Source organism: Macrobrachium nipponense, chromosome 8 (assembly GCF_015104395.2).
Source record: "Macrobrachium nipponense isolate FS-2020 chromosome 8, ASM1510439v2, whole genome shotgun sequence".
In the NCBI taxonomy this organism is placed as follows: Eukaryota; Metazoa; Arthropoda; class Malacostraca; order Decapoda; family Palaemonidae; genus Macrobrachium; species Macrobrachium nipponense.
Window position 1 is genome coordinate 82,563,999 of NC_087203.1, and position 23,405 is coordinate 82,587,403.

Genomic DNA, 23,405 nt, shown 5'->3' on the forward strand with positions numbered 1-23,405 from the left:
TGCAACAATTGGTTTTCATAGTAAATGGCTGTAGCGACATAAGTATGCACAGTTGACCTTACTTTGTAAAATGTTAATCAAAATAAATTAATTTTTTACGATAAAACAAATATAGATAAGAAAATAACAAAGGATGAAATAAATATAGGCAAGATAATGTTACGGTCAATTTCCCAACCCCTCCCCGTACAAAAATGTCGTAACAAACATATATCTGATAGTCTTAGAAAGATTTTTTCAGTATTTTTGACTCAGTGATAAGAAAAAGCAGAGAAAAAATATCCAATGATTCCATTAATAGTCTACTATCATTTCCATAGCAGTTTTACCACGGGCCCATACTACTATCTCCTATACATGTGAATTATGCTATAATCATCAGTGGTGAGTGTGTGTGTTTTTTTTTTATTTATTGTTTTTAAAATTTTTTTTTATTTTAGGATCCATCAACGACACACTGTTCTACATCCTGCAAATACATACATAAGGAAATGGTTAACACCGTAAGAGCACTCGCAGACAGCAAGCATCCGCCAAGGCTGAGCAACCCAGTAAAGAGGAATACTTTTGATAGCATTTTCATAAATCTACATAATTTCTTGCCTTATAATATTACCAAAACAAAACCAAAAAATTAACCTACAAAATCAATCAATATTTGACAGTTACCCATGTGGGCAGAGAAGTTAATCCATAAAGTATATGCGAATAACAAATCGATAGTATATTCTAAATTGCAAGGTCCAAATTAGCGCAATCTAATGTCTTCATCTATTCAGGGCTCGACGAATGCAAGAATTCCGCGCGTGTGTGTGTGTGTGTGTTTGTGTTTGAAGGAAAGTGGGGACGGGGTCAGATTTTAGAGAAGGTTCCAGACCGAGTACAATTGGCTAATATATATACATTCTAATTTTCAAGGCTACGAACCGTCGCATATTGTTAGATTTTCGTCAAGATGATACATATATTTTTCTAATCACTGTCCGGATACAATGACCTCTCAACACACTGAAACTGCTCATCATTATTTACTTATAATATTGTAATTCAGAAGTGATTTGGGACAGTTTATTCAGCATGTCTAAATGAGCAGGAAATGCAATGCTTTTTCAGACAGCATTTCCCCAAATCCTAAGAAAATTATATAGCTAAGCAAGGTAGAAATTTATTGCCAATGACAAATCCATGTACAGATGTGAATAAAAATGCAGATATACATAAACATGATGTATATCTACTTCTATTTATATATATACACATATATATACATCTATGTATGTATGTATGTATTACCCGAGTACATAAATAATGAAGCTTCACGCATGAGAGCAATACAGGACATTGTATTCAAACTTTGATAGGATTGTTTCAGAATGGGCCATGTAAGGGAATTAAAATACCAATTAAAAGACTAATAAAGAAGAGAGTCGGAGTGATAAAAGTGCTATTGTTTGCCAATGTAATTACCTTTTTCTGGCGTTGTCATGTTTGTGGAGGAATGGCATTCTTTTAATATATTTCCTGACGTTCGAAAATTAAGTTTAAACAATTAATTTCCCAATATTGTAACCGATGATAGCTAGAATCAACTGGGCAGTTTTTTTAATATATATAATAAAGTGGGCGACGCGGCTACATGGCGCAGTGCTCAGATCAGGTTTGCAAGGTTTGTGGATAGTACCCACCCAAATGCTCACCAGTTCACCCATCTTTCAATGGGTGCCAGTATTTTACTGGGCCCAAGAAATGAGCGTGAAACAGCAAGATCATCCTTAATAACGATACACTAATAGGCTGTATCTGTTTAGCAACACTGACGTCCAAAGCGTCATACACACACATTTACACATACATAATATATATGCATATATATATATACATACATTCATAATATTATACACATATATATGTGTCCAGAGAGAGAGAGAGAGAGAGAGAGAGAGAGAGAGAGAGAGAGAGAGAGAGAGAGAAAGCAGTGTTGCAATGTCTCTGTTCAATAGTTATCGTCTGGAGGAATGCTACCAAAATAAAAAGGAAAACGACAAATATATCAGCCGTAATCTAAGGTGTAATATGGGAGAGCTACTTGATGAACGTAGCAGCAGAACTTAACCCTTACCTCCCTTATTACTCAGTTCGGTATTTGTTTTTTATTTTGTTTATTTTTTTTCTCTCTTTGTTAGGTATGAACATGAAAGTGAGCGAGGATCCTTGGCACGTAAACGGGTTTCAAGCCTTTTCTTTGTGAACGTTTCTTTCCTCATTGAATAATAATAATAATAATAATAATAATAATAATAATAATAATAATAATAATAATAATAATAATAATAATAATAATAATAATATCCTATAAGTTAAATCCACGTAAATGCATCAACCATGGAACTAATGTATTCTGAATCTGCTCTTTGATTCAGTGTTCCAGCCAATGCACATTATACTTTTTCTCACATTTATATTGAAAAAAAAATAAGATTCACTAGGTTTAATACAAAACCAGCACGATGAAAGAGAATCTGCCAGTCATCCGGCCCTCTTTAGAGGATTGGCTTACATTGCTACTTTACTTACAGAAGATTTATAAGAGACGCATAGACGGGTCACCAAGATGGTCTAAATAACATTTTGGGAGTATCAGATACATTAAGCATCTAGATACAGAAAAAGTTACCCTGGAAGCTGAAATAGCAACAATACATATGTAGACTTGCTTCTGAAAGAGTTGAGCCTGGCGTCGCCGTTGGATGGTCAGAGCCCGGAATTCCACACCAGACTTCCTACTCCCTTTCAAATATTACCACAACAGGGTAAGGGCCACTGCAGGGTTCAACTGTTATATTTTCTAAACAAAATGACGCTCCAAAGAATAATCATTGGAACGATGTCTTTATTTACAAAAATGTGCAAGTCTTCTTAGCTGTTAAACGTCAGAGGTGAATCAATTATTATGAGTAACATTGCGTAATGTGAAAAAGCAATTTGCATAATGCTTGAACCATAATTAACTAGGCATGAAAAATTTACTAATAAATTGTAAGCAATTCCATTAAACAAATACAGAATTTTGATTCCGAGATAACCTTTGTCAAGAAACTAAGAGACCTCCTATAAGCACATGCAAAAGTAAGGGATTCTTGTCTCAAAACTGGAAAAGGAAGGGTGAGGATGGTTTCCTCAGTTGTCTGGACGAAATTTATGAAAATATTTTGGAATATTTTGTTGTTATAATGAAATAGGCACACACAGTAACTGAAAAAATCAGAAAGCAGAGAGAGAGAGAGAGAGAGAGAGAGAGAGAGAGAGAGAGAGAGAGAGAGAGAGAGAGAGAGAGCCTACTAAGGCTTCATCAATAAGGAATTCTGAATGGGAAGGATGTAAATACTTCAAGCCTCCTGTCAGACATACTATCCAGTTTATGTTAACGAATTTTTCCTTATTTTTCATTGAATGGCCTTTAAATTTCATTTTGTTTGTTTGTTTGTGTGGTGTTTTTACGTTGCATGGAACCAGTGGCTATTCAGCAACGGGACCAACGGCTTTACGTGACTTCCGAACCACGTCGAGAGTGAACTTCTATCACCAGAAATACACATCTCTCACTCCTCAATGGAATGGCCGAGAATCGAACCCGCGACCATAGAGGTGGGACGCAAACACCATACCAACCACGCCACTGAGGCGCTTGAAAAATTTCATTTTAATGAGAGAGACCTTACCTTACCTTACAGACCTTACATATAGTTTGGGTTGCCCCGGGTCCCTCAGTGGAGTTGCTAGTGCATCTTCCGGTATATTTTGCATCTTCCAAACTTGGATGGTCTGGGATGCAGCTTAGATACTTGTCGAGCTTAATTTTAAACACATCTACGCTCACTCCTGATATTCAAGTGGACTACGAACATATGTTTTATAAAGCATAATCATGTGTTCAGCTTTTCTTGTTTTGAAGTGCCGTAACAACATTCTCCATTTTGCTTTACATTTTGCCAATAGAATTGCTATTTGATCATTGTATAACATGTTCCTATTCAACATCACACCAAGGTCTTTAACTGCTTCCTTATTTGTGATTGTCTCATTATTAGGTCCCCTATATGCATATAGCTTTCCTTCTCTGTCTCCATAATTTATTGATTCAAATTTATCAGAGTTAAATACCATCCTATTTAATTCTGCCCAATCATTTACTTTGTTAAGGTCTCGTTGTAGCGCGTTCCTATCTTCATCACAAGTAATTTCTCTACTTATTCTTGTGTCATTGGCAAAACTAATCACTACCAAGTCCTTACTGTCTATGTCTGCAATCATAATAACAAACAGTAATGCAGCTAACACCGTACCTTGTGGCACACCGGAAATTACCTTAGCTTCATCCGATTTCTCATCGTTTGCAATAACTATCTGTTTTCTGTTGTGTAAAAATTCTTTTAACCATCTTCCTACTTTATCCACTATATTATGTTTTCTAATTTTCTTCGCTAATATATTATGGTCTACCTTGTCAAAAGCTTTTGCAAAGTCTAGATAAACCACATCTGTTTAATTTCCGCTTTTCATATTTTTGTAAATGTTCTCATGGTGGACTAACAGTTGGGTTTGCGTACTTTTTCTGGGTACAAAACCATGCTGTCCTATATTAAACAGATTATTTTTTATTAAGTGTTTCATAATATTTTTCTTCAATACCCTTTCATACACTTTCATAATATGTGACATTAGACTCACAGGCCTATAATTACTTGCCTCTAGTCTTGATCCACTTTTGAATGTAGGGGTAATATATGCTAATTTGTGCTCATCATAAATCGTGCCTGCATCTACACTTTGTCTTAATAATATTGCAAGTGGCTTCATGATAGAATGAACTACTTTCTTTGACAAAATAGCAGGGACACCATCAGGCCCAGCTGCAGCTCCATTATTAATTCCATTAATAGCCTGCACAATATCAGCTTCATAAATATCTATGTCTGCTAAATATTCACTATTTTTGTCCCTTACCTCTGTATCATTATCTTCATTATCAATTCTAGGGGTGAATTCTCTCTTATATCTTTCTGCCAATATGTTGCATATTTCCTTTTTTTATTCGTTAATCTCCCTTCAATTCTTAGAGGGCCTATTTCTATTATTCTTTTATTCATCTTTTTTGCATACGAGTACAATAGTTTGGGGTTTTGCTTGATATTTACTAGAGTTGTTTCTTCCAAATCCCAGTTTTCATTTTCTTTTGATTGAATAATCTTTTGTTCTACATTTTCTATCTTACTTTTTAGTACCATCATTTTCCATGCATTTTTTTCTTTTGCAAGACCTTTTTTCCACTTTCTGATTTTCTGGAACAAGATCCTTCTGTCTCTTGGTATGCATGACTGATGTTTACTTTTCTTCTTCAGTATATCTTTATCCACTATTTTCTCTAATATTTTATATAATATCTCTGTATTTACCTTTACATCATCTCTTGCGAAAATGTTATCCCAATCTTTGTTTAATTCTTCATTTATTTCTGACCATTTTATATTTTTACTGTAGAAGTTGTATTTTCCATATCCTTCCCACTTTTTCATTACTTGCTTATCTCTGTTTTCACTTGCTTTGGAATGGACTGTTAATTCTATGACATTATGGTCTGAAATACTCGCATTATAAACTATTATTTCTTTAACATAATTCATCTCGTTCACAAATACTAGGTCTAAAGTATTTTAGGTCTAAAGTATTTTCCTTTCTTGTTGGCAGGTGATTTATTTTTTGAATGTTGTATTCAAGTAGCGTATCTAATAGCTTTTCGAATTGCCTCTTATCTTCTGCACTACTATTACTCTCTTTTTATATGTATAAATACAACCACAATCTCCTATTCGTTCTTTCCAGTCTACGAAAGGAAAGTTAAAGTCTCCAGATAGGAGAATAGTCCAGTCCTTGTGATTTCTACATATATCATCCAATTTTTCTATTATTGTGTCAAACTCTTTAGTATTAGGGGGTCTATACATTACTATGTTCATTAATCTTTCAGATTCAAATTCTACCGCTATTAGTTCACATTTTCAGTTACTATATTTCTTATATATTTTTCCTTGTTTTTTGTCTTTCCCATATATCGCGGTTACCCCTTGATTCCTATTTTTTTTCTATCTAATCTATAAGTTTGGAAATCCTTTTATTTGATCGTCATTACCAGTCTCTTGGGAATACCAGGTTTCACTTATATTCATTATAAATACTTTCTTTTCAATTTGGGTTAGTTCTTCTAAGTACTCTATTTCCTTTTTGTTACTCGTAACTAAAGAGAGAGAGAGAGAGAGAGAAGAGAGAGAGAGAGAGAGAGAGAGAGAGAGAGAGAGAGAGAGAGAGCTGTGGAGGATAAAAACAAAACCCGTCTATTATAAATTTAAATTTGGTGCATAAATACGAAAAAGAGAGAGTGAGTGCCACGTATCATTTAGAAAATATCTGCATATTTGAATGCGAAAGAGAAAGATGGATAGGCACTGCGAAAGCACTGACGTGCAACCCAGAAAGATTCTAATATTATCGTAAAAATGTATAACCAAAATCTAACAAGAAGAATAAAGTGTAAGTAATGTACACACAAAGGAAATAATACTGTGATGATAATTTCAATCACGAATATCCGATAAATATACATTTGCATCAACTCCACATGCCCATAGCCATAAAAAAAGGTTGCTTTAATTGTCTGAGAAAAAGTACTGGTAATATTTACAAAAAAATTTTGGAAGTCTGTTACATTAGAGAAAAAACCACGGCTTCATCCACATAACAATAACCATTAGTGATATAATGTGAGCGGCAATGCGTTATAATGAGGCATGAAATTATAAAAAGCAAATAATTGCATCAATCCAGCCAATGAATTACCTGTTGTTATTAATTTGTTCTACCTAGACACATGCATTTTGTATTAAACAGCAGCGATGCCACGTGTGAGGGCGATTACCAGACAGGTAGAAAGCGCAATCCTGATGCAAGGAAAGTCTTGTCACAATATACTATCTATGACCTTGACCGCAAGAACGTTTTCTGCATGTACCGGGAGTCTATGAAACACACCTTATATATAAATGTGTATATATATATATATATATATATATATATATATATATATATATATATATATATATATACATATACATAATATATATATATAAATATATAAATATATATAATATATAAATTTATATAATAACACAGAGAGAGAGAGAGAGGAGAGAGAGAGAGAGAGTAGAGAGAGAAGAGAGCGAGAGAGAGAGAGAGAGAGAGAGAGAGAGAGCCTACCTTACAGACCTTACATCTTGTTCGGGTTGCCCCAGGTCCCTCAGTATGAGGCACTCTAATGTCTACCAGAGAGTTGCTAGTACATCTTCCGGTATATTTTGCATCTTCCAATCTTGGATGGTCTGGGATGCAGTTTAGATATTTGTCGAGCTTATTCTTAAACACATCTACGCTCACTCCTGTTATATTCCTCAGATGAGCTGGCAACGCCTTGAATAGACGCTGCATTATCGATGCTGGTGCGTAGTGGATTAATGTCCTGTGTGCTTTCCTTATTTTTCCTGGTATAGTTTTGGGCATTATTAATCTACCTCTGCTTACTCTTTCTGATATTTTTAGCTCCATGATGTTTTCAGCTATTCCTTCTATCTGTTTCCATGCCTGAATTATCATGTAGCGTTCTTTTCTCCTTTCTAGACTATATAATTTTAAGGATTGTAGTCTTTCCCAGTAGTCAAGGTCCATAACTTCTTCTATTCTAGCTGTAAAGGACCTTTGTACACTCTCTATTTGTGCAATATCCTTTTGATAGTGTGGGTACCATATCATATTGCAATATTCAAGTGGACTACGAACATATGTTTTATAAAGCATAATCATGTGTTCAGCTTTTCTTGTTTTGAATTGCCGTAACAACATTCTCCTTTTTGCTTTACATTTTGCCAATAGAATTGCTATTTGATCATTGCATAACAAGTTCCTATTCATCATCGCACCAAGGTCTTTAACTGCTTCCTTATTTGTGATTGACTCATTATTAGGTCCCCTATATGCATATAGCTTTCCTTCTCTGTCTCCATAGTTTATTGATTCAAATTTATCAGAGTTAAATACCATCCTATTTACCTCTGCCCAATCATATACTTTGTTAAGGTCTCTTTGTAGCGCGTTCCTATCTTCATCACAAGTAATTTCTCTACTTAATCTTGTGTCATCTGCGAAACTACTCACAAGCAAGTCCTTAACATTACTGTCTATGTCTGCAATCATAATAACAAACAGTAAGGCAGCTAACACCGTACCTTGTGGCACACCGGAAATTACCTTAGCTTCATCCGATTTCTCATCATTTGCAATAACTATCTGTTTTCTGTTGTGTAAAAATTCTTTTAACCATCTTCCTACTTTATCCACTATACTATGTTTTCTAGTTTTCTTCGCTAATATATTATGGTCTACCTTGTCAAAAGCTTTTGCAAAGTCTAGATAAACCACATCTGTTTAATTTCTGCTTTTCATATTTTTGTATATGTTTTCACGGTGGACTAACAGTTGGATTTGTGTACTTTTTCCGGGTACGAAACCATGTTGTCCTATATTAAACAGATTATTTTTTATTAAATGTTTCATAATATTTTTCTTCATTACCCTTTCATACACTTTCATAATATGTGATGTTAGACTCACAGGCCTATAATTACTTGCCTCTAATCTTGATCCACTTTTGAATGTAGGGGTAATATATGCTAATTTGTGCTCATCATAAATCGTGCCTGTATCTACACTTTGTCTTAATAATATTGCAAGTGGCTTTGCGATAGAATGAACTACTTTCTTTAACAAAATAGCAGGAACTCCATCAGGCCCAGCTGCAGCTCCATTATTAATTCCATTAATAGCCTGCACAATATCAGCTTCATTAATATCTATGTCAGCTAAATATTCACTATTTTTGTCCCTTACTTCTATATCATTATCTTCATTATCTATTCTAGGGGTGAATTCTCTCTTAATCTCGTTCTGCCAATATGTTGCAAATTTTCTTTTTTTTTCCTTTTTTTTTATTCGTTAATCTCCCTTCAATTCTTAGAGGGCCTATTTCTATTCTTATTTTATTCATCTTTTTCGCGTATGAGTATAATAGTTTGGGGTTTTGCTTGAAATTTATTAGGGTTTTTTCTTTCAAGTCCCGGTTTTCATTTTCTTTTGATTGAATAATCTTTTGTTCTGCATTTTTCTATCTTACTTTTTAGTTCTATAACTTTCCATGCATTTTTTTCTTTTGCAAGACCTTTTTGCCACTTTGTGATTTTCTGGAACAAGATCCTTCTGTCTCTTGATATGCATGACTGATGTTTACTTTTCTTCTTTGGTATATCTTTATCCACTATTTTCTCTAATATTTTATATAATATCTCCGAATTTACCTTTATATCATCTCTTACGAAAATGTTATCCCAATCTTTGTTTAATTCTTCATTTATTTCTGACCATTTTATATTTTTACTGTAGAAGTTGTATTTTCCATATCCTTCCCACTTTTTCATTTCTTGCTTATCTCTGTTTCACTTGCTTTGGAATGGACTGTTAATTCTATGACATTATGGTCTGAAATACTCGCATTATAAACTATTATTTCTTTAACATAATTCATCTCGTTCACAAATACTAGGTCTAAAGTATTTTTCTTTCTTGTTGTCAGGTGATTTATTTTTTGAATGTTGTATTCAAGTAACATATCTAATTGCTTTTCGAATTGTCTCTTATCTTCTGCACTACTATTACTCTCTTTTTTATATGTATAAATACAACCACAATCTCCTATTCCTTCTTTCCAGTCTACGAAAGGAAAGTTGAAGTCTCCGGATAGGAGAATAGTCCAGTCCTTGTGATTTCTACATATATCATCCAATTTTTCTATTATTAAGTCAAACTCTTTAGTATTAGGAGGTCTATATATTACTATGTTCATTAATTTTTCAGATTCAAATTCTACCGCTATTAGTTCACATTCTGAGTTACTATATTTCTCTTATATTTTTCCTTGTTTTTTGTCTTTCCCATATATTGCGGTTCCCCCTTGATTCCTATTTTTCTATCTGATCTTAATTAGTTTGGAACCCTTTTATTTGATCATCATTCCCAGTCTCTTGGGAATACCAGGTTTCACTTATATTCATTATATCTATTTTCTTTTCAATTTGGGTTAGTTCTTCTAAGTACTCTATTTTCTTTTTGAGTTACTCGTAACTAAACCCTGCGCATTCATCACTACGATGGTTTGCGTGTTTTCTCCTTCATTTAATATGGGTAAGGTAATAAGGATTTTTCCCATGTCTCTTTTCTTGTTCTGGTATGTTGTTCTTTTTTTCATTTCCAGAAATTCTGATCATTTGGTGTCTGAATCTGCAATTTTCTCCGTATCTGCAATATCCTTTTGCATAATAAATACAGTTATTATCTCCTGAGTTGTATCTTGGAGCTGAGGCTTTGAAATTTTTTGCTGACATCACTGCATATCGCTTTGATGGCTTGGTTTTTTCTTTTACCTGATATTCTTTATTCCTCTCTTTATTTGTTTCTTTCTTATTTTGGATTTTATTACTTGACTGATTATTTATTTGATTATGATTCATGGTTACAGGGTGCATATATTTACATTTTTTGTCGAACTTACATCCTTTTCCTTCTTTTAGGTTTTTGCATATTTTTGGGTGCAGATCTCTGCAATCATCCTCAGAGAGAGAGAGAGAGAGAGAGAGAGAGAGAGAGAGAGAGAGAGAGAGAGAGAATTTTCTTTAAGTGTTATCCTTCAATTAATCAGCTAGCAATTTAGGATAAAGCTAGTTACCTCACTACCTTCTCTACTCGCGCTGTGACGCAATACAGTCGAAAACCTAACCAATACCATAGTTGCTACTAGCAATAGCAAAGGCACAATACCCGATATCACTCCTTCCTCGCCTGGCAATCGAACACAGGTCTCAAAAAATGAAAACTTAGCAATACGGATTTGATCAGAAAAGTGAAGTAACCTTAGATCTACACAGTACCTGGATGCTGATCAGCAAGAAATATTAAATACAGAAGGCATTGATTTATTTTTTGTGGGTGAGATTGGGGAAAGAGGCCGGCGGAGCATGACATTAGCTACCTCATCGTAAAACTCAAGACTACTTAATGGAAATTGGAAGTTATAGACCTACAACTACCCTTCTTAAGTAGACAAGACAATTAATGAACACATTTTATAGATCTGTATCTACCTATCTATCTATCTATCTATCTATCTATCTATCTATATATATATATATATCATATATAGTATATATATATATATATCATATATGTATATATATATATATATATATATATATATATATATTATATAGAGATATAGATATCGAGCTACAATGTCCTTTAATATCTAATTCGCTCTACCTCGGAATTAATATATTTTTATATATGCTTAACCGAAGGGGAATTTTTTCTCGATAATAGACTTGCCTCGGACCAGGGCGCGAACCATGGATCCTTTCAAATCCAGGAGCGTCAGTGAAGCTTTTTACCTACTACACCACCGCGGTGGTGTAGTAGGTAAAAGCTTCACTGACGTTCCTGGATTTGAAAGGATCCATGGGTTTGAGCCCTGGTCCAGGCAAGTCTATTATCGAGAAAAAATTCCCCTTCGGTTTTAAGCATATATGAAAATATATTAATTCCGAGGTAGAGCGAATTAGATATTAAAGGACATTGTAGCGCGATATATGTATATGAATCACGGAAATGTGATATGACATATATATATATATATACACACACACACACGCATACACACACACACACACACACACACACACACACACACATATATATAATATATATATATATATATATATATATATATATATATATATATATATATATATATAACGACAAAGGCTCCTACACATAATTTACGTGTGATCTACATTATGTTTTCCTACTGAAAAAAATTTATTTTAATTTTTTCCTCACCTTAAACTGACAGGGTTGAGGTACATTCATCTACTCCCGCCCCCAACATCCTCCCTCCCTGTCTCTCTCTCTCTCTCTCTCTCTCTCTCTCTCTCTCTCTCTCTCTCTCTCTCTCTCTCATGGGCTTCATAAAGAAGTTTACTTTATTTCCCAAGGGAAGTTCTCGCCAACGCCTCCTAAGGAAATTTTGCTGCAAAATTTGAGCTTTAAAATATTCGCAAAATAAATTGGTTGTGTGGTAGGCGGGGTCAGACGAGGGAGGTAGGTCTTGCTTTATGTAGGCAATGGCTGCGGCTGCATCTGTGCGGATTTCGGGTCGGTTTGGCATCTAAGATAAAACGCGTACACTTAAACAAAATGAATTTTCTCTGTTCATAAACAATTAGTGTTTTGAATGTTCGATTTTGCTATGTTCGTCAAGATTTGAACTTTTGTCACTTTTGTATGTTAGTAAATATTTGAAATTTCTCCATTATATTCACCTCTAAATAGGGTCAGGTGGTTCGGGTCGCGGCAAAGTGCAGACCTTCAGACATAACGACAACTTTGAAAGGCTTTATAAATAGTTTCATTGTAAGAACAAAGTTACCGAAAGAAATAAGTTATGATAAACATCAATACTAAATTAACCTCAAAATTTGTCATCAAAACACCATCAAAATCCAATTATGTGGTTGTTTGTCCGAATTCACATTACAATTCAAATACATTTAAGTAATGGTGTCATGAAAATACTATCAAATTCCTATCAAGTGGTTGTGTCTGAATCTAGGTTACCATTATGAAATTCTGTGTATGAATGCAAATTCTACATGTTTACTATGAGATACTGTACTTGAATTCAAACCTTAGCCAACCGACTTTATGAGAAACTGTGAAAGTATTCGTGCCATAAAAATTAGACATGAGAATTTGTGGGGATTAAGACTGCATAAATCCATGCAAGGAAAGCTCACTTTATAAGAAACTAAAAGCAACGATACCATACATATTAACTTCTACAACAGATATCGATGAATACAAGTTGTGCAAAGTCTCTCCAAGCAGACGGCATCGCCGTGGGAAAACCCTATACATTGGTCTGACTACAAATGCTTTACTCAGGAAGGCGACTGACTTTGCATTTGAATAAAAGCTCCCAGAAGAGAACTAGAGGGAACAGGGATAGAGCAGTATCGTCAGCATGCAGGTTTCTTTATCAGGAGGATAAAGGCAGGAACAAAATTGTAGTTCGTGTTAAGGACCAAACATAATTTGTGTTTTAATATATATATATATATATATATATATATATATATATATATATAATATATATACACACACACACACCACACACACATATATATCTATATAATTAGTATATATATAATATGATATATATTATATATTACCACATACATACATACACTGTATTGGTTTTTAAATTTTGATTTGTCTTTGTAAGTTACTGTACGTACAGAGAGATATACACAGTGTTTGTCTTACCAAAAGAATCATATAAGTATAACTATTCGTAAGAATAAATGCTTTAACATTTTATAAGACCATTGTTATCCCTTTCCCCATTACAGAAAAAAATAACAGCAGCACTATTATTAAAAAAACATGAATGAGTCAATCAAATCATCATTGAGATCATTATTAAGCGAATGACAGAAACGTTTCAATAGTACTAAAATTTATAGCATTCATAGATATATTTAAAAAGTGGTGGTAAGCTCTGAGTATAAGAACGTCCACAGCCACTAAGGATCCTTCACCCCCACAGTTGTGCGTGAACTATAGAAAAAAAAACTAGTGATATAATTTTCTCTCTCTCTCTCTCTCTCTCTCTGTAATAAAGAACTTAACTATAGCAAGGAAGAATTCATCTGGTCAACTAGCTCCTCACCAGAAATAATGAATTGCAAAATATGAAGCCAAGAAAGATGGAAATAATGCATAACCGACTCAAAATAATTTGTCGCTAAGAAATCCAGCCATATCGTAAAAAAGGGACCGCTGTTTGATCCCTAGCGCATCACGGCTTCTCTCACTTTACCTTGTGATGCCACCTTCCCAAGCCTTTATCTATCTGGTGGAACAACAAAGGCCCCGTCATAACAGTGGCGTGTAATCGCCGGCAGAATAACACATCAAACGGCGTAATCCTCGCTTGAGATGCACTGAATAATTTGGTTGAGGTCTAGAGAGCAAGAGGGCGAAGGCAAAGCCCGGGACACGCCCGCGTGTCCAGACGCGGGCAGGTAATCTACCTGCTCCTCTTAATCCTGTCAACTCGAACTGGTAATAAGGCAACGGACGGTGAAAATTGAAATATGGCAACGATGATGGAATCAGGAAGACGGGCAGAAACACCAGGGTGGAGGATGAAGTGTGATAATTTAAATGGAAATGTTTTTGTTTTATTGGGAAACATTATCTATTCTACACGTACTTAGAGGAAAAATACAAAAGGGACTAAAAAAAGTTAATAAGTTAACTATAACTGCCCAAATTGCACCAACACACCACACACATTCACACAAACACACACACACACACACACACAACACAAACACACTCACCCCACACACACACAACACACACATATATATATATATATATATATATATATATATATATATATATATATATCCTTAAATTAACAGTGAATTTAAGGATATTATCAAGTACGTGTTCCTTCGTGCTACTTTGATATATATATATATATATATATATATATATATATATATATATATATATATATATATATAGTCAAATCTTATGCCACAAACACCCTTAATATCGTCTTTCCGTAATCTATGGAGGGCGCCAAAGGGGGAACATAACTGATGGGTGCATCTGATCCAGCCAAGACTCAAACCTATGTCGATCTTGGGCGGGACAGATGAACCGATCAGTCACAATCCCCACTGGGTATAAGTTATCCCCAAAGTAAGCTGAATTAGATATTAAAGCAAGGAAAGAACGACCAAGACTACGTGCGAGCGAGCGAGAGCGCGCACGCTTGCACACACACACAATTGTAAAAATACGAACTAAGTAATACTGGACATGTTGCAAACGTCAAGTTGGACTTTGGGGGACCTTATTTGTAAATATAGTCTCTAAGCGCTAAATATGTCTATCCCCCATACAAGGAAAGGGCCAACACTGGCAATTTAATCTCAAAGAATTTCAAAGCACTGAAATGCAAGAACTGCAATTATTGCCATGGAATAATTCATCTGGATGATGCTTACACTGATACACAGATACATGCAGTAGCTTCATCTTCTTGAGATTCATGCTTCTTAAACATTGACACAGTAACCTAAGTTCTTCTAAGTGCAGCTACATTTGAAAAACTGCTGTCACTTCCTCTCTTGCGGTGAAGACATCTTCAAAAACTTAAGCACTAACTTCATCTCCTCGAGGTGCAGAGACGTTCAAACATTTACTTGGCCACTTTATCTTTTCAGGAGCTGGCATCTTTAAACTTTTAAACGGTAACTTTACTCCCCTGGGATACAGATGCATTCACACACAATAACTGCATCTCACTGAAGGGTAAACACCTTGACACATTCAAACATTTATGCGGTAACTTTATCTTCAAACCTCTTCAAACATCCTCAAACACTAACGTAGGTGTTTGAAGTTGTAACTTCACCGCCTTGAGGTGCATGTGCATTCAGGACATTAATCCAGTGACTTCATCTCTTAAGGTGCATACATCTTCAAACAATTAAACAGTAACATTATCACACAATTAAACAGTAACTTCACTTCATTCTAGTGCACCCACATTCCAACACTTATGCACCAACTTCACCTTGGGCTGCAGACATCTTCAGACACTAACACGGGAATTTTATCTCCTGCAGAAATTTTCGCACTTAAAACAATAACTTCACTTCCTGAAGGCGCGGGCATATTCATTCATTTACAATAGAACTTAATTTCTTCTAAACATTTCTGAATATTTACAAAGTAACTTCATGTCATGTTACATTTAACATAATCATAGGACTTAGTGGAAATTGTCCAAATTACTTTTTGCCAGACGAATCACTGTGAACTTCATGGAAAATGAATTTTTATCTTGATCCACAAGACTAGATAGCGGTACAAAGGCTATTCTAAAATTATTTTAAAAGATCGAAGACATATATTATATTTCATGCGATTACAGTATATATAAATGGGCCTTTTATGTACTTATTCTGCAGTTTCATCATGATTCTATTTCCTTTATTTGTTTCTTTTTATTTCTGAACAGTGAAGCAGGTTTTTTTTTTAAATGCTGTAAATACTGTAGGACACTCATGGTGCATATAGAAATTTGAAGTCGAAGTAAAGCTTGAAATATTATTATAATCATTATTATTATATCCCGTTCTTGACTTTATAGAAATGAGAAAATAGGACAATTTCACCGTATGTAACAAACAAAGTCATAGGCAAAGCACCGCTTAAAAATTCAATTATTTTCGCTATAATTCAAATTGAATTCAATATCACTGAAACGGACAGAGCGTAATTAATGTTGAAGATCATCAATAATCTACTCATTAACTAGACAGGTGTCATAATATCATATGAAATTAAAATTTTGTGTTTATTTTGTCAGGCCCATTAACTTCCGGGGCATTTAACACACGGAAGCTGAACATGATTATGCATCATATACTCACCCTGATATCCATATGACGGAACACAACTATATAAACACACTTCCACACACAAACGAATAGTTATCAGGTATTTATGGATGGCAAGGTTGAAATATATGAAAATACTGCTACACCAGCTTTCCTTATGGAATTGAAAGGTGAATGTTTATTTCAAACGTAAGTAGAAAAAGATTAAAGGTAAGATTAACGGTTTTTGTAGCATATATGACGTGGGGAACAATGAATTAGTGAGAAATATGGAGATACGTATAGATTGATGAAAAAAACACTTGCGCAGGATGAATCGAAATGGTTTGAGAGGGTCTGTGCATATAGACAGAATGGAGGCCAACTGATTGATGGAAAGTGTATATAACTCATAAGCGTTATGAGGAGAGAGGAAAAGAAGACCTAAGAAGAGTTGGATACATGCATTAAGGGAGGTGCGCTGGAAAGGGAGCGCTGTAATTTCTAAGGAGGGGGCATGCTAGACGAGTTGATTGTTACAATGTGGGAAGAGGTTCGAGCGATGAGGCGCCTATTGAGTGATTGATTGATTATGGCTATTAAAACTGGCGTCGCAACATCTATATAGGTTATTAATGCCGTAATAAATTAAAATGGGAAACTAAAGATAAACAAATATATAAATTTCAAGTTTCATATAACAAATCTAAAAAACACACATATACATACGTTTGTGCAAACTCATACCTCTTCACGTATACCATGTATACATACATACTGCATATCAACGATACTATAGAGTACCCTGTAGCATCTTTGCTGCATATCTATACGATTTAGAATTTATTGAGGCGGCCCACCTTCCTAACAGAGATGCATAACTTCTCTATTGTACAATCCTCACCGAAAATTGTAGCGAGGATAAAATGTCCTCTGCCACGCTCCCAAGAGAGGAACCTGTGTATAAAAGAAATGCGGAATTTTTCTGCACGCTTCATTTACTCACAATTCAGCAGTTAAAAGTATCAATGGGAGATAAAAAGTCATCTTGTTTTTACTATGGCGCTACCCTTTGTAATATATATATATATATATATATATATATATATATATATATATATATATATATATATATATATATGTGTTGTGTGTGTGCGCGTGTAAATAAAGGTTCAACCTTTTTTCTTTCATCTGCAGTCAAATCTACACCTCATTTTCACTGACCAGAGCTGGCTCAACAATTCATCCATAAATTCCAAACTTAGCTTTCTCTGACACTCCGTCTTTTTAACATATCTTGTCTTTCTTGTTTAGCAAATCAGGAACACCTCCATACTCATTCTACCCTCCTACCATCACTGAAATAATGACTACTGCTACAATTCTTTCACCGTCCATATTAACTTTGTTTGTTACGTCTTTATGGATTCCATTTACTTTAAACACATTTATTCTCAATTTCCTTATCTTTCAAACACTGAAAAACTCTTTTACTAGTGTCAGCAGTTTCTCTTTTCTATCCCAAATTAGCATAGTTTCATCTGCAAATTTCAGCCATACCGTACTCCTTTGAACAACTTTTCACCATCTGATTACTTGGCATAAATTGGTCCATTCAGTTATAAAGATATGTTTTGGTGCACCAAACAAGCACTCTCCCTCTTATAAACTCTAAATTCCCGTGTATGCATAAATGGCTTTACTCGTGCACGTGTGCAATTGTCTTGAATGCTCCTTCGTGCTTAATGCTTTAGGTGAATGATGCACATAAAGGACTATTCAAAGAGAATAACAATAATTCCTTTTCATAAATGTAGTGGAATTATTACATACATCCTTTGGTTTTCCCAGCGACCGATTTCGATTTTTCGTAGTAATTCTTTTAAAACGAAGAATGATAAGAGCACTAAAATGAACAAGTGAACAGTATGTAATATCAGGAGTAAATGATTGAATAAATAAGGACATAGGGCAATAAATAATATAACAGCATACATACTGTTTTCTTCTCAAATAAAATTACAATGAATTGCATAAAAAATCTGAAACTCACCCTTTTAACAATCAAAGATCGTATGCATAAGCTGCTACGTACCAGTTAACTCAGATACTCTGTTACTACAGCAGTTTGCGCGGGTGAATAATTTTACGTATGTGCATTTACTGCAAGGGAGATGGATTTAGGCAAAAATGAACTTTAAGACTGGTCCTTCAGGAATATTTGCCGTGTATGAATAATAATAATAATAATAATAATAATAATAATAATAATAATAATAATAATAATAATAATAATAAATTCTCTGTCATGTGAAAATTACGTAACAAAATTTGCAGAGTAGAGCATTAAATGAAAGAAAGTGACCAGGAAAATTTTTTTTTAACACATTCGCTACATTCATAAGCATAAGTCAAGTTAATAGAGAGGAAAAAAGTAACAGTGCAGAGTACCGATTCCTCCATCAGTAAATCTATGAGTGGCCTATTAACACAAATGACAACAAAGCCCAAGAAAATTCGTAAAGAAATTTGTTTATCTCACTGCTACCGATTTAACATCCTTCACAATTCATGGTTTTCACAATATATAAACACATACATACATACTCCCTGTTGGTCATATTCACCAAGAATATGCATTTCTAAAGGCCACAATGACCCTTAAACACCTAGACTTGTGAATATTTACAGACGCACTTTTTACAAAAGGTCTAGATATCCGAAGCAGAAAACATATGAAGGACACTCTCCTTTCTAGGTAGAAATGGAATCAACACTAAGGTCAACACTAACCAAGAAGAAAAACAATGTATCTAAATCTTACGAATAGGTTCTTTTTACTTATTCATTTATTTCCTTACTTTTACAGGCTGGATGTCCGGAAAATACTCAACTATTTACCAGAAATATGTACTATAAAATATGTGAACTTTGGATATGTATGTATTTGCGTGTAGGTACATTTTTGTAGGTTATTAATTACGTTCATACGTAAGGGATTCAAAAATAATTTTTTTCAGCTCCTTTGTGCTCTGGCGTAGGTAAATAGATTTTCCGAATAGTCGGTGAGAAATTGTTTTTGCTCTGCACGGTCTTAGTGTTAATAAATCATGCAAGAGAAAACGAAATTAAAATTGGGTAGATTAGTTGTTACAGAGCAGAGACTTTGGTTTCGTCCATGTTTTGCTCAGAATGAGATGGCTGTCTTCTCAAAGCTCTGTTCAATATATATATATATATATATATATATATATATATATATATATATATATATATATATATATATATATATATATATATATACATACACACACACACACACACATATATATATATATATATATATATATATATATATATATATATATATATATTGCTCAGAATGAGATGGCTGTCTTCTCAAAGCTCTGTTCAATATATATATATATATATATATATATATATATTATATATATATATATATATATCTATAATATATATATATATATATATATATATATATATTATCCTATATATATATATATATAGTATTATAGATATATATATATATATGATATATGCATATTGAACAGATTTTGGAGAAGACAGCCATCTCATTCTGAGCAAAACATCGACGAAACCAAATAGTCTCTGCTCTGTAACAACTAATCTACCCAATTTTAATTTCGTTTTCTCTTGCATGATTTATTAACACAAGACAGTGGAGAGCAAAAACAATTTCTCACCGACTATTCGGAAAATCTATTTACCTACGCCAGAGCACAAAGGAGCTGAAAAAAAATTATTTTTGATTCCCTTACGTATAAACGTAATTAATAATCTACAAAAATGTACCTAGACACAAATACATACATACACAAATGTGTTAGCGAGCAATCTGAAATGTGGGAAAATTCCTTTTGTGAATGCAATAAAGGGTCCAAACTCATGGTTAAATAAAGAAAAAAATAAAAATAAATCCGTAAATCATGTAAATTACTAAGAGAAAGAGAAAGTAAACTGAAAGAATGCAATAAATATGACCATTTGAATCTCTCCAAAACAGTACAACTTCGGGAGACGCACAGAACACAACTTCAGTGACAGAGAATGATAGCATAGGTGATATCCGGTAGGAAATTAATTTAATTGTTTTTTGTATACGCGATTTAATTCATTCATACGTGGTTTCCTTTGTATTTTTTCCATCGAATATTTGCTCCATTTATAGATGTGTATTTCTTCTGTGCATTTCTCTCGCTTCATATATTTCCTTTCAGAATTTTTTTTCCCTTTCACAGTCTATTACAGAGTTAGCCCATCAGCCAAACGCGGCATCTTCTTTATGAGTTTACAAAAATTCTCGCCGTAGCGCTGCATCGGAGTAATTGCTTTGAGTTTTGGTAGTGGGTTTAGGTGGGGTTAACAGATGTGCAGTTTTATTCTCTCTCTCTCTCTCTCTCTCTCTCTCTCTCTCTCTCTCTCTCTCTCTCTCTCTCTCTCTCTCTACATTTTTTTCATGGCAAATGGCAAGTTCTCTCCAGCACTCCTTGTTCCTTTCTATTCCAATCCGCGAGAAATAACTGAAAATATGATGTTGCAAGCAATTTGAAATTTTATATGATATATGTATGATATATATAATATATATATATATATATATATGATATATATATATATATATATATATATATATATAATGTATATAAACATATACATGCAAACACACCACACACACACACACATACATATATATATATATATATATATATATCTATATATATATATATATATATTATATATATTATTATATGCATACACGTATTAGTAAGCTAGCAGTATATGTGATACAAATGTCGACAATTCATCCACAAAAAACTTTGATAAGAGAGAGAGAGAGAGAGAGAGAGAGAGAGAGAGAGAGAGAGAGAGAGAGAGAGAGAGAGAGAACTGATAACCATCTTTGCAAAACTTCCACTCGGTTGATATCGAGAGGAGGAAGCCCGAAGAAGTTCCATCTATTGGACGATAGAAGAAAGATATGGCCGAGATATCGTCCCATTTCATGCAGGGAAGATGCTGCCTGGCTTTGTCAAATAGTCGCATATCGCCCATTTCCTTCGGTTATGGACAAGAAGAAGTCGAGAGCTGAAACAGCTCCGAACGTCCAAGGTCTAGGAAATGACCCTTTGGGTTCGAGTATTTACTTATAAAATGTTGGTAAGAATATTTCTCATTTTGGATGTGATATGTTACATGCGTATACACTTGCAGAAGTAGATGCGCTTGTTAGCAGTATTTACATACGGGTATATGAGAAGCGATAGTCCATTTATTTCTCTAATATTAAGGAATTGGCTAGGGCATGGGGTCAGCAATCTTCTCCAAAAAATTATAATCTGGAAATTACAATAAACCTAAGCATCCTTGGGGAGATGGCTATGGATTAAAAAGAGACCCGAAAGCCATGTAACGTTTACTAATCTAAAAACTGTACACTAATTCCAAGAAAAGCCCTTATGAGGAGTGACACAATGAATGCAAACCTTAATTCAGTCACAAAGGCATTGCCAAGAATACCTTAAAAAGTTACACAAAGCTGCCTTACGTTGAACCAGACAACCGGCTAAGCGAGAGATGCTCTAAAGAAAGAAAAGCGTCACGCACAGCTGGAGGCAAAGGTTTGAAGAACTACAATTAGAAATCTATATAAAAACAGTTCACGTATTCAACACAAACACGCACGCACGCCCACACACACACACACACACACACACATACACACACACACACACACACACACATATATATATATATATATATATATATATATATATATATATATATATATATATATATATATGTGTGTGTGTGTGTATGTATGTATACATATAATATATACCTTAGCCAAAGTCAACATGTGCAGCAAAAGCAACAAATAGAGATTTTAAAATTAAACTGCATTTGAAGTCATAACTGTGTATTCTAAGACAAAAAGCAATAAATGAATTACTGACTATAAACGATAATTGGAAGGTTATAGACATCCAAACACACATACACAAACTCATGTTTGTATATATTAAAAGCAAATAAAAGTAAATACGCATATCTCAACATAAAATTCCTTTTGTCTAGAAACAACCAAAGAAATAAATACGTACCTCACACGAAAAGGCAATTTTTTTGTATCGAACAGGATGAAGAGTTTGCAAAGAGTGACACTAACCTTAATGACTATCCAATAGGTAACAGACAATTAACGTCATAGGTGCACTGCCAGAGGTGAAGACTTACCTGGAAAAGATAGAGACATTTAAATTAGTTTTGTTTATAATAATTATTATAAAATCTATATATTCATTGCACAAGGAATCCCATTTTACTCATTCTATAAAAAAAAGGGAATCTCAGTTATTCTTTACTTCCAATTTCACTCATTTGTTTAAAAATATTTAATCCATAAGGAAGGGCATTTTACTCATTCTATGAAAAATAAATCTCAGTTATTTTTCACCTCCCGTTCCACTCATTCGGAAAAAAAACTTATTCCATAAGGAAGCACATTTTACTCGTTTTATAAATAAAGGGAATCTCAATCATTCTTCACTTCCTATTTCATTCAGTAATTAGATAATTATACGTCAGTATTTTTTAAGTCATATTTCACTCATAATATCAACAACCATGTCTCAGTTATTTTCTTCACACAATCCGTGAAAAGTGGAATTAATTTATTTTCTGTTAATTTCAATT

The 23,405-nt window shown here is 33.9% G+C and overlaps 1 protein-coding gene across 2 annotated transcripts in view; it reads right to left on the minus strand.

Annotated features, from left to right (window-relative positions):
* The window catches only part of LOC135222889 (lachesin-like), a 599,243-nt gene that overhangs the window by 326,227 nt on the left and 249,611 nt on the right, over nt 1–23,405 (minus strand). The window contains exon 3 of one of the 2 annotated variants that reach the window (XM_064261259.1): nt 22,879–22,946. The exons of the other annotated variant lie outside the window; for it this stretch is intronic. The gene's annotated coding sequence lies outside the window, so the exon portion shown is untranslated. The remainder of the gene's footprint in view (nt 1–22,878; nt 22,947–23,405) is intronic. 2 annotated transcript variants of the gene reach the window in all.